Below are 12,542 nucleotides of genomic sequence, written 5' to 3'. Positions count from 1 at the left end.
GTGTATTTTATATATATATATATATATATATATATATATATATATATATATATATATATATATATATATATATATATATATATATAATAACTTATTAATAGAATTTATGTGCTGTATATTGTCTTCTCAGGAATGAGCTGCCTAATTATCTCACAAGTTGAATGATATTGGTGTGCTTTATTAATGTTCCTCAGTATTGCCAGGGAAGACCAATAAATATGGCACTGGGGATTCTATGAAATGAAACGAGAATATTTCAGTCTTTTAATGAAGGCCTGTCAATGTGCACCACATATGCTCATATTTAAATTTGCACATGATCCTTCAAAGACATATTACACAAACGATGGGTAAGTGATGGTTGCTGAATCTCCTTTTACAACCAAGGAGCTGCTTTGTGCCGCCTGGGTCCTTACTCATAAGAAAAACAACATTGCATACAGATACGATTCGCAGCATCCTTTTTATTATGATGGTATTGTTCACGAGGTGGACGTAATGAGTACCTCGGGGCCTTGGAATAATTTAACTATGTATTTCAGGATGGGTAATCCCCATTGGAATTAATGGGAAAAGTTTACATTATAGACGTGTATTTACAGCAGTGAGCCAGAACATCAAAGTCCTGGTTTTGGTCTTCCTCACCTTTCATTGGAACATAATGGAAAATCAAACATCATTATCAGTACAGTGAGCTATAAAAGACAAATGTGTGTTACTGGTCACACTCTGTTTTCCTCAGTGTTTTATGTCCTCCCTCAGGAGATGTTCAGGCATGCTACAGATCAGCCATCAATCCCAAACTTTGTCTTTTTTTTTTTTTCATTACAAAGGGAGTTTGCTGTCTGGCTGAAGAATGGCCATGGCTCAGGCCTGGATAGAATGTGATTTGACAGACCCTGCTGAGGACTGAATGGACAGCAGCGTCTGACAAACGGCCTCTGAACTGTGTAATCACAAAATGGTCACACCAAGGCTTGCTTGATGCCATTAGGCAGGGTTTTGGCATACCTTTAGTGACACACTGTGACATGTTTTCAGTACATCATGACTGTTTTATGACTTGTTATCCATTTATTTATCTGACACAAGTATGCAAGTAGCACGTTTAGTACTTGAAGTAGCTGAGGATCCTGAGTTTGATTTCCCAACAGACAGGAAAACAACTGAAGTCCCTTGGGCAAGGTCCTTCATCTCTAAGCTGTACTTAGTGTGCAGTTGAGCGTCTTGCATGGCTGCACCCTGATGCTGGTGTTTGTGAGGGGGTTTACAGTCTCAATCCAAATTGGTCGAATCAACCAATCTTCCGCGTTTTGTGTCCAGTCAAGTTTATGCTCAAATCAACCAATCCAGATTAACACTGGACTCCTGTATATTTTTCTATTTTGAGACTAAAAAAACTTTTTTGACTACTCAAAGTCAAAGATACTGAGAAGTTCATCATACCCCAAAATCAGAAGAAAAATGTAATATTGTCCACTGTACCAAGGGACTGATAATGGGAAAGACCAACAGACTGGTCACAGGTTGACCAATGTATCAAACAACCTATACCAGACCAACCAACAGCAGACCAACCAACAGCAGACTAACCAACAGCAGACCAACCCACAACAGACCAACCCACAGCAGACCAACCCACAGCAGACCAACCAACAGCAGACTAACCCACAACAGACCAACCAACAGCAGACCAACCAACAGCAGACTAACCCACAACAGACCAACCAACAGCAGACCAACCCACAACAGACCAACCAACAGCAGACCAACCCACAACAGACCAACCAACAGCATACCAACCAGCAACAGACTAACCCACAACAGACTAACCCACAACAGACCAACCAGCAACAGACTAACCCACAACAGACTAACCCACACAAGACCAACCAACAGCAGACTAACCCGCAACAGACTAACCCGCAACAAACTAACCCACAACAGACCAACCAATAGCAGACCAACCCACACCAGAACAACCAAAAGCAGACTAACCCACAACAGACTAACCCACAACAGACTAACCCACAACAGACCAAACAGCAACAGACTAACCCACAACAGACTAACCCACACAAGACCAACCAACAGCAGACTAACCCGCAACAGACTAACCCACAACAGACTAACCCGCAACAGACTAACCCACAACAGACCAACCAATAGCAGACCAACCCACACCAGAACAACCAAAAGCAGACCAACCAGCAACAGACTAACCCACACAAGACCAACCCACACCAGACCAACCAACAGCAGACTAACCCACAACAGACTAACCCACAACAGACTAACCCACACCAGACCAACCAGCAACAGACTAACCCGCAACAGACCAACCAGCAACAGACTAACCCACACCAGACCAACCAGCAACAGACTAACCCACAACAGACTAACCCACAACAGACTAACCCACACCAGACCAACCAGCAACAGACTAACCCACACCAGACCAACCAGCAACAGACTAACCCGCAACAGACCAACCAGCAACAGACTAACCCACACCAGACCAACCAGCAACAGACTAACCCGCAACAGACTAACCCACAACAGACCAACCAAGAGCAGACCAACCAATTAAATCAATAGGTGTTGTTTTGTAAAGTGGATCTCCATCAGAAATAAACTAAAAAAGGCAAAACCTTGAGGTGAAAAGGTTTAAATTTTCCCTGAAAGAGGTTTACAGGATGTAGATACTTTTTTGGAGAATTTTTTACAGAATATGCATTTCCAGTTCTCAATATCAATGAAAGATAAACACATGAAACCTATGAGGCAGCTCACGAGCACAAATAACACAAACAAACATTGAGCATGAAAGTCAAACAGCAACTCTTGAGTGGTTACAAACTGAACCAATTAAATTATTTTTCTGCAGCATATTGAGTTTGGGCTGCTGTTTCCTTAAATACGTGGTCTTTTGGTTTATTTATTTAGTTTCCTGCTGTTTATGAAGCACAGCAGGCAGCTCAGTGAGATGGGAACTGAACTACCAAAAAGATTTCTGGTCACACTTCCTGCATGTGTCCTTGGAGAAAACATTTTGTCAACTTTATCCCAATCCTTGGCCTTGTTTGGGGAATTAACCTGTGATGGACAGACGTCCTGTCAATGAGGATTCCTGGACTCTGTTCCACTTCCATGCTGCAGTATGTGCGGATAAGAGGCTTCAGGGCGTACAATGGAAATATACTTACACGTTTGCTTTTGCATAATGACTGTCTTGCATATTTTGCGTTTGTTTGGTGCAATGGTTCTGTCAGTCCTCAGAAATTAAGGCTACATATCCACAAGATGCAGTGTACGAGGTCTATTAGATAATAAACTGACCCTTTTTTTTTAACTATATGGATTTGAATGACGTGCGATTACAACCAATCATGCTTGAACCCTCGTGCACATGCGTGAGTTTTTTCACGCATGCCGGTGACATCATTTCCCTGTGGGCAGGCCTTGAGTGAGACGTGGTCCCACCCTCTCGGCTGAATTCCTTTGTTTCACACGCTGCTCGAGACGGCGCGCGTTGCTTTATCAAAATTTTTTCTGGACCTGTGAGGAATATCCGAGTGGACACTATTCGAGAAATTAAGCTGGTTTTCGGTGAAAAGTTTAACGACTGATGAGAGATTATGGGGTGTTTCTGTCGGTGTAAGGACTTCCCACGGAGCAGGACGTCGCGCAGCGCTTCCAGGCGCCGTCGTCGGCCTGTTTCGACCTGAAAACATCCTCATTTAAGGCTTAATTCACCCAGGATGTCGTGAGAGAACAGAGAAGATTCAGAAGAGGCCGGCATGAGGACTTTATGCAGACATTCCACTGTTTAAGGACATTTTTTAATGAAAGACGTGCGCGCAAATTCGCCGAGTCGTTTCCATGACGACTCGGCAAATCTGTGTGCGCCGCAACAGGAAAAACACCTCCGTGTCGAAAACCATTTGTAAAATTCAGGCGGCTTGATGGCTTTCAAAAAGTGAGTAACTGAGAAATTGTTTAACAGCTTGGGCATGTTCCAACTTGCCCGTTAAGGTTTCCAACGGAGGTGTTTTTCCTGTCGCGACCCCCCGCGGTCGGATCCGGCCCAACATGCGACTCTGCCCGCACGTTCTTTCATTACAAAATGTCCGTTAACAATGGAATGTCCGAATAAACTCCTCATGCCGACTTCTTCTGAAAGTTCTCTGTTCTCTGACGACTTACTGGGTCAACAGAGCCTGAAATGTGGAAGTTTTCAACTTGAAACGGCGAGACGCTGCCGCCTCGAAGTGCAAATCGCTGTCAGGCGCTGTGGGCCGTCCTTACGGCGACACTACCAGACCAAAATCTCTCATCAGCCGTTAAAATTTTTACCGAAAACCAGCTGAATTTATCGAATGGTGTCCACTCAGTTGTGCCTTACAGCTTTTGAAAAAATTTTGATCAAACAAAGCAGCAGTCTCTGAGCCATTCCTAAACAATGAAAAAAACGACAAGAGGGTGGACGACTCCTCACTCAAAGACTGCCCACAGGCGAATGACGTAACCGACAGGCGTGAAAAAACTCTTGCATGCCCACGAGGGTTCAAGCATGTCTGATGTAATCACACGTGATTCAAATCCATATGGTTTTTGAAAAAAATAATAAGGTCGGATACTTTTCTAATAGACCTCATATACTTGAACAGCATGGGCAGCATCAGGAGGATCAGCAGTGACAAAACATGGCAAAATGTTTTCAAGAAATTTTGTGATCGAGTCCTCATTTACCCACATAGGCTGTGTCAACACTTGCACAGTGACAAGATATCATTCTGAGATCAGCTACCAAAAGATCAGTAAAATGTTACAGCTCAACACTAATCTGGAAGTACTATAGAGTTTGAGTACTGTGTGGAGTCCTCCAGTTACACAAAAAGTACATAGGTAAGAACATGTGCAATTACATTCAGCGTGCAGCTGGTTGTCCATGCAAAAGCGTAATTAAAAGACATTTATTGCTCTTATCTGTTCTTAACAAAGTAAAAGTCATCATAGTAGCTGTGTGGATTGGGTTATTTTCAGACAAGATAGAGATGATACATCTGGCAGCAAAAGTAAGCCTTTATCCTTCAATATTTAAAGGGTTAAAAGTTGGCAAATCCACAGTTTCTGTATCTTTTCATGTTGGAAATGATAACTGTGTATTTGATTATAATTTCTGAGGCATAGTAATGTATCTAACCCTTCTATCACTTCCTCAAACTGATGTTATTTATTTATTTAAAATAGAAGCACTTTATTTGATGTGAAAATCAAATGCTATTCCAAGTCCCATTTAACAGCCAGATACAAAATGTGAAATCCTAATAGTCAGGGGAAAAAGGCTCATGTCAGTAGAAGAAGGTGACCCTAAATGCATCCTTCAGTGGCTGCACATTGATGAGTAGAAGGAATCCAAATTGTCCTTCAAAGCCTGTTATTATTTGAGCAAGCTATTGCAATGCACGGTGCACAGTGAGTCCTGAGCATGGGCTGCATTTGCTGTATGCTCCAATGCAAAATGAGACTAGTCAAGCCCTAATGTAACCAGCAAAGATGGATAAAAATCTATACAAACACGATTATGAATCAATTTGAGTTTGTGTCAGACAGTCTGGTGCCAACAGAGTGGATTTTTTATTAACTTATGGTCTGGGAAGAATGAAACACTTTTCATTTGTGTACTTCAGTATGTTGCTTCATGATTCCGAGGAAGGGTGTTCACACTTTGTCTTGCAGGGACTTAACTCTCACAGTGGACTGGACAAACAGACACAGCATTTTTTTTTATTTTATTTTTTTTGCCAAAGTCATTTGTTTTCATTTTGTTACTTCACTAGCAAAGAATTTGGAATGATCGCAATGTGATGATATAAAGTGCATCCCGAAAGTATTCACAGCGCTTCACTTTTTCCACATTTTGTTATGTTACAGCCTTATTTCAAAATGGATGAAATTCATTTTCTCCTTAAAATTCTACACACAATATCCCATAATGACAATGTAAAAAAAGTTTGAGATTTTTGCAAATTAATAAAAAAAAAAACTAGAAGCACTCAGAGAGTGCAAACCTCCGCCAAAGCCATGGGGTCACTGACGCCATAACATCTACACGCCGTGGAATCATTGAACCGAAAAAAGTCTAACAATGATGTTTGCTCAGTAGTAAAAAAAGTTTCATCTGCTGTGACTGGATAACATGTATGAAGGTCCTACTAGATCAGTCACATCCAGCTAACTCCCTTTTCAACATCCTCCCATCAGGTAAAAGGTTGAGAGCCATAACCACTAAAACATCACGCTTTCTCAACAGCACGTACTGCAGAGCCATTAAGCACCTAAATAGTTCTCCTACCCTGCACCAGCACCTTATGAAAGTAGGTTTTTATGACTATGACTGAGCTCATATACATTGTTGTATTTCTTTTTATCTTTTTCATATTATTATTTCATATATTACATCAATTCATCATAGTACAGAAACAGCATTAGTGAAGGTTACAAATGATCTTCTTATGGCCTCAGACAGTGGACTCATCTCTGTGCTTGTTCTGTTAGACCTCAGTGCTGCTTTTGATACTGTTGACCATAAAATTTTATTACAGAGATTAGAGCATGCCATAGGTATTAAAGGCACTGCGTTGCGGTGGTTTGAATCATACTTATCTAATAGATTACAATTTGTTCATGTAAATGGGGAATCTTCTTCACAGACTAAGGGTAATTATGGAGTTCCACAAGGTTATGTGCTAGGACCAATTTTATTCACTTTATACATGCTTCCCTTAGGCAGTATTATTAGACGGCATTGCTTAAATTTTCATTGTTACGCAGATGATACCCAGCTTTATCTATCCATGAAGCCAGAGGACACACACCAATTAGCTAAACTACAGGATTGTCTTACAGACATAAAGACATGGATGACCTCTAATTTTCTGCTTTTAAACTCAGATAAAACTGAAGTTATTGTACTTGGCCCCACAAATCTTAGAAACATGGTGTCTAACCAGATTCTTACTCTGGATGGCATTACCCTGACCTCTAGTAATACTGTGAGAAATCTTGGAGTCATTTTTGATCAGGATATGTCATTCAAAGCGCATATTAAACAAATATGTAGGACTGCTTTTTTGCATTTACACAATATCTCTAAAATTAGAAAGGTCTTGTCTCAGAGTGATGCTGAAAACTAATTCATGCATTTATTTCCTCTAGGCTGGACTATTGTAATTCATTATTATCAGGTTGTCCTAAAACCTCCCTGAAAAGCCTTCAGTTAATTCAAAATGCTGCAGCTAGAGTACTGACGGGGACTAGAAGGAGAGAGCGTATCTCACCCATATTGGCCTCTCTTCATTGGCTTCCTGTTAATTCTAGAATAGAATTTAAAATTCTTCTTCTTACTTATAAGGTTTTGAATAATCAGGTCCCATCTTATCTTAGGGACCTCATAGTACCATATCACCCCAATAGAGCACTTCGCTCTCAGACTGCAGGTTTACTTGTAGTTCCTAGGGTTTGTAAGAGTAGAATGGGAGGCAGAGCCTTCAGCTTTCAGGCTCCTCTCCTGTGGAACCAGCTCCCAATTCAGATCAGGGAGACAGACACCCTCTCTACTTTTAAGATTAGGCTTAAAACTTTCCTTTTTGCTAAAGCTTATAGTTAGGGCTGGATCAGGTGACCCTGAACCATCCCTTAGTTATGCTGCTATAGACTTAGACTGCTGGGGGGTTCCCATGATGCATTGAGTGTTTCTTTCTCTTTTTGCTCTGTATGCACCACTCTGCATTTAATTATTAGTGATTGATCTCTGCTCCCCTCCACAGCATGTCTTTTTCCTGGTTCTCTCCCTCAGCCCCAACCAGTCCCAGCAGAAGACTGCCCCTCGCTGAGCCTGGTTCTGCTGGAGGTTTCTTCCTGTTAAAAGGGAGTTTTTCCTTCCCACTGTCGCCAAGTGCTTGCTCACAGGGGGTCATTTTGACCGTTGGGGTTTTTACGTGATTATTGTATGGCCTTGCCTTACAATATAAAGCGGCTTGGGGCAACTGTTTGTTGTGATTTGGCACTATATAAATAAAATTGATTGATTGATTGATTGATTTTTATATATTTATTTATTTCGCATTTTAGTGCAATATGTCCATTTTGTATCTGCTGCGTACTGTACTACTGCACTTAGCACTTTAACAAGCCACTGCTGAGAGTCTGTTTGCACTTGACACTTTAACCTGACTCAGGTTAAGGGGGTCTATTTATTTATTTATTTATTTTTATTCTTCAGATATAATGTGTGTGATTTTATGTGGAGCATTGTGTGTATGCTTATGCTTTTTATGTCTCTTGTTTACGAGCACACTGAAACAAATCCCTAGCAACTTGCATTGGTTACATGGCAATAAAGTATTGAATCTTGAATCTTAGTGCTTGGCATCACAGTTTATTGCAACTTGCACCTTTCCCAGAAGCTACTGTCATCTGAGCACCGATATTGATATTGCATGTGCTTATACACAAAAACAAATAAGAGACAAAATTCAATTTATTATTCAACTAAACTGCAAATATATGAATTTTTTAACATTTATGAAACACTTCTCTAAACAAGGCCATAGGGTCACTGACCCTAAAGAGATTCCCTCCTTGGCACAGTGATCAATTTCTTTTTGTCTCTTTCTCTGAAATTGTATATAATAATCATTAGATTATTAATATATAAACAAAAATAAATTTAAGACATATTACAATTTGAAAACAAATGCACCCGAACGTGATGACAGCTGCAACTGCTTAATGCTAACTTTTAACATTGAAAATGCCATAGACATGCTAAAGCATTAGCATCGGGATCCGGATCGGGATCCGGATCACCACTAAAATTTAATCACTTGTTCCTCTTGTCATTTCCAACCACTCCACAAAATTTCAACAAAAATAAATTTAAGAAATATTACAATTTGAAAACAAATGCACCCAAACATGATGACAGCTGCAACTGCTTAATGCTAACTTTTAACATTGAAAATGCCATAGACATGCTAACACATTAGCATCGGGATCGGGATCCGGATCGTGATCCAGATCACCACTAAAATTTAATCACTTGTTCCTCTTGTCATTTCCAACCACTCCACAGAATTTCATCAAAATCCGTTCAAAACGTTTTGAGTTGTCCTGCTGACAGACAGACAAACAAACAAACGCGACCGAGAACATAACCTCCTTGGCGGAGGTAACTAAGAAATCACATGTACTTAAGTAGTCACAGTCTTTGCCATGAAGCTCAAAATTGAGCTCAGGTACATCCTGTTTCCACTGATCATCTCTGAGATGTTTCTGCAGCTTAATTGGAGTCTACCTGGGTAAATTCAATTGAATGAACATGATTTGGAAAGGCACAAACCTGTCTACATTAAGGTCACCTCCCAGACTAAGGTCCTTCTTCTCCGATCGCTCAGTTTAGACTGGTGACCACCTCAAGGAAGAGTCCTGGTGGAGCCAAACTTCTTCCATTTACGGATGGCGGAGGCCACTGTGCTCATTGGGCACTTCAAAGCAGCATAAATGTTTCTATACCCCTCCCCAGATTTGGGCATCGAGACAGCCCTGTCTCTGAGATCTACAAACAATTCCTTGGACCTCATGCTTGGCTTGTGCTCTGACATGCAGTCAACTGTGGGACCTTATATGTCGACAGGCGTGTGCTCTTCCAGATCATGTCCATGTTTTGAATGCTGTTATGATGCTGTGAGAATATTTAGAACACAGTCACAATGCAGTTAGATGCCGTTTGATGTTTTTCCACCTTGAACACACCTCAAAAGTAGAGAGCATGTTCTTTACATTCGGCCTGGCCACACCACTGTACCCGACTGTTTTGAATGCACTCAGAATGCTGTTGGAGGTTTTTAAATGCACCTCAACTTTGCTGGAATGTACGATGAATTTTCATTTGGATGGCATTTGACATCATTTGGCTTCTAGTGTGATGGGGGTATAACATATGTCACGTCATAGAAGCCAGTGGACGTCGGCATTGTTTAACCTTTACTTTAGAGATCAAGCACTCAACGTAGTCAAAACTATTCCACTGGAGTTGCGTCAGGAAGGGCATCCCCCGTAAAACTTGTGCCAACTACCAATACCGATCTGGCTGTATTCTCTGTGGTGACCCCAAACACAAAACGGGAGTGGCCGAATGGACAACAACATTAGCTCAACCAATAATTTTCACCACTTTTTTTTTTTTTACCAAAATTGGAGCAACATTAACTTTTCACTTCTGTACAAACTAAAATGGACCTTTCTCACCATTTTTGCTATTTGTTTTACCCCATAAGTCCATTGAATTCAGTCATAGATGATCTAAACTATATCTTTTTGAACTCTTTATGCTCAGACAAATAAAATGGAATACCTTTCAGTATGATCGGAGCATTTTTAAATTTTGACCCCTGTGTACTTCTTCAATTGACTCCAACCTGGCCATCTATTGACAACTGAAGTGGACACTCTGCCTTTTCAAAAGAGTAATGTCTAAGGAGTAGTTGTGCCAAAATTGGTGCTTGCATCACAATTTGAAGGATTCCTCTGTAAATATTCTCTTATCTGCTGCACTACAGGTGCTGTGGCCTTGTTGTCCTGTCCAGCATGTTCCAGCAACTTCCGCGTGCAGATTTGCCTCATCAAGTAAGTCCAAACCCACACAAGGAAAGGGCCAGATGATGCATGAAGCCTCGGAAAGATGAACCACCAAGGTATTACATAAAGAATACATTTATTAAAAACAAATATAAAGTGAAATAATATGAAAATTAATTACTTCTAATTAAAAGGATACAAATAAATCAAGACATTTTGAAATATGGAGTCCTGTAAACAAAAAGATGAGCTTTTGAGTGCTTTTTCCATCAACAGAATAGAATAGAATGCCCTTTATTGTCATTATATGTGGTTTTGATGTTTTTTGTTCTCCCTTTAACAGAAAATCAGAACTTCAACTTTGCAAAATGGTTATATAAATATTAAATATCAAAAACAGTGTCTAAGCGTGAAGAAAAGTCCCTCCCTCTGTACACACAGCTGCACCGTGAGAGCTCCTCTCCCCCACCGAGTCTTGGCGATTAAATTACAGCCACAAAGAAATAAAATAATGTTAAAATTAGTCTGTTTTGTTTTTGTGTTGAGTGGACGACTCACTGTAACGTCAAAAAGTGAACCTGAACTACACTACCCACAACGCTCCCTGCGTCGACTGGCCAATCACATTTTGCGCTTAATGATGACGTCATCAGCAAGCGACAGGCAGTCAGTCTGCTACAGACAAAAAAAAAAACACCTCCGTGTTGGAAACCATTCAGAAGATTCAGACAGCTTTCGATGGCTTTCAGTCGAGTGAGTATCCGAGAAATTGTGTAACAGCTGGACATGCCCCAACATGTCCTGTGAGACTTCCAAGATGGAGCTGTTTTTTTGCTGCGCGTCCTGAGCTGCTTCGTGCCGACGCGCGAAATCCTTCGCACATCTTTCATTACAAAATCTCCTGTAACAGTGGAATGTGCCGCAAAACTGCTATGTCCAGCTCTGTTGCCATTTCTGCGGTAGTCACATGATGTCCCGGATCAACACAGCGTTCAGTTTAGAAATGATCTGGTCGATCCAGCCTGTCAAATGGCCGCTCGGCACGCCGCGCGCCCTCCGCCGCTGTGGGCCGTCTTTAAAAAGGTTTTAACAGTCCATAATCCGCGTGACACCGACAGAATCTTCACCGATATCCAACTGAATCTTTCGAATGGTTTCCAACTGCCTGTCTCTAACAGTTTCTGAAAAAAATTTCATGGAGCAAAGCGGCAGTCTTTCAGCAAGTTTTCAGACTAAAGAAATCCGACGGGAGGGGTGGACCAGTGCTCACTCAAAGCCTGCCCACAGGCGAATAACGCAACTGACAGGCGTGGAAAAACTCACGCATGCGCACGAAGGTTCAAGCTTGGCTGATGTAATCACACGTGATTCAAATCTATGTAGTTTTTTAAAAAATAAAAAGGTCCGATACTTTTTGGACAGACCTCGTGTGTGTGTGTGTGTGTGTGTGTGTGTGTGTGTGTACATATATATTCCCTTTTAAATTACCATTTTTCTTCATTCCTGCTTCTTTATATTTCCACCTATATTTATTTATTTATCTGGTGTTCTTTCTTATATTTCTTTTTTTTGGCAGTTTGAATATATAGAAGGAACTCAGCAGTTTAGATAATAATTTTGAACAAATCACTCTCACATTAACTCACATTTATATATTGTTGAATTCAGATGTATTTTTGCGCTGTGTCCTACTGTTCTGTTTGAGCAGACCCAACTAGTGAATAGTCATGATTTTCAGTGACAACTCCCCACTAATCCACTTAAAACCTATGTTAATGTTTAAGTTAAAAAAAAAATCATGCCTTTTTCAATTTGCTATCTGAGATTCTGTGCACTCTGGGAGCTAGTTTACATTGAATACAAGAGAACTCTGCTGTGCAAAGTGTTTTTCAGAATAA

This window comes from Thalassophryne amazonica, chromosome 10, assembly GCF_902500255.1.
Source record: "Thalassophryne amazonica chromosome 10, fThaAma1.1, whole genome shotgun sequence".
NCBI classification, from domain to species: domain Eukaryota; kingdom Metazoa; phylum Chordata; class Actinopteri; order Batrachoidiformes; family Batrachoididae; genus Thalassophryne; species Thalassophryne amazonica.
Note: the sequence above shows the minus strand (reverse complement) of the source record.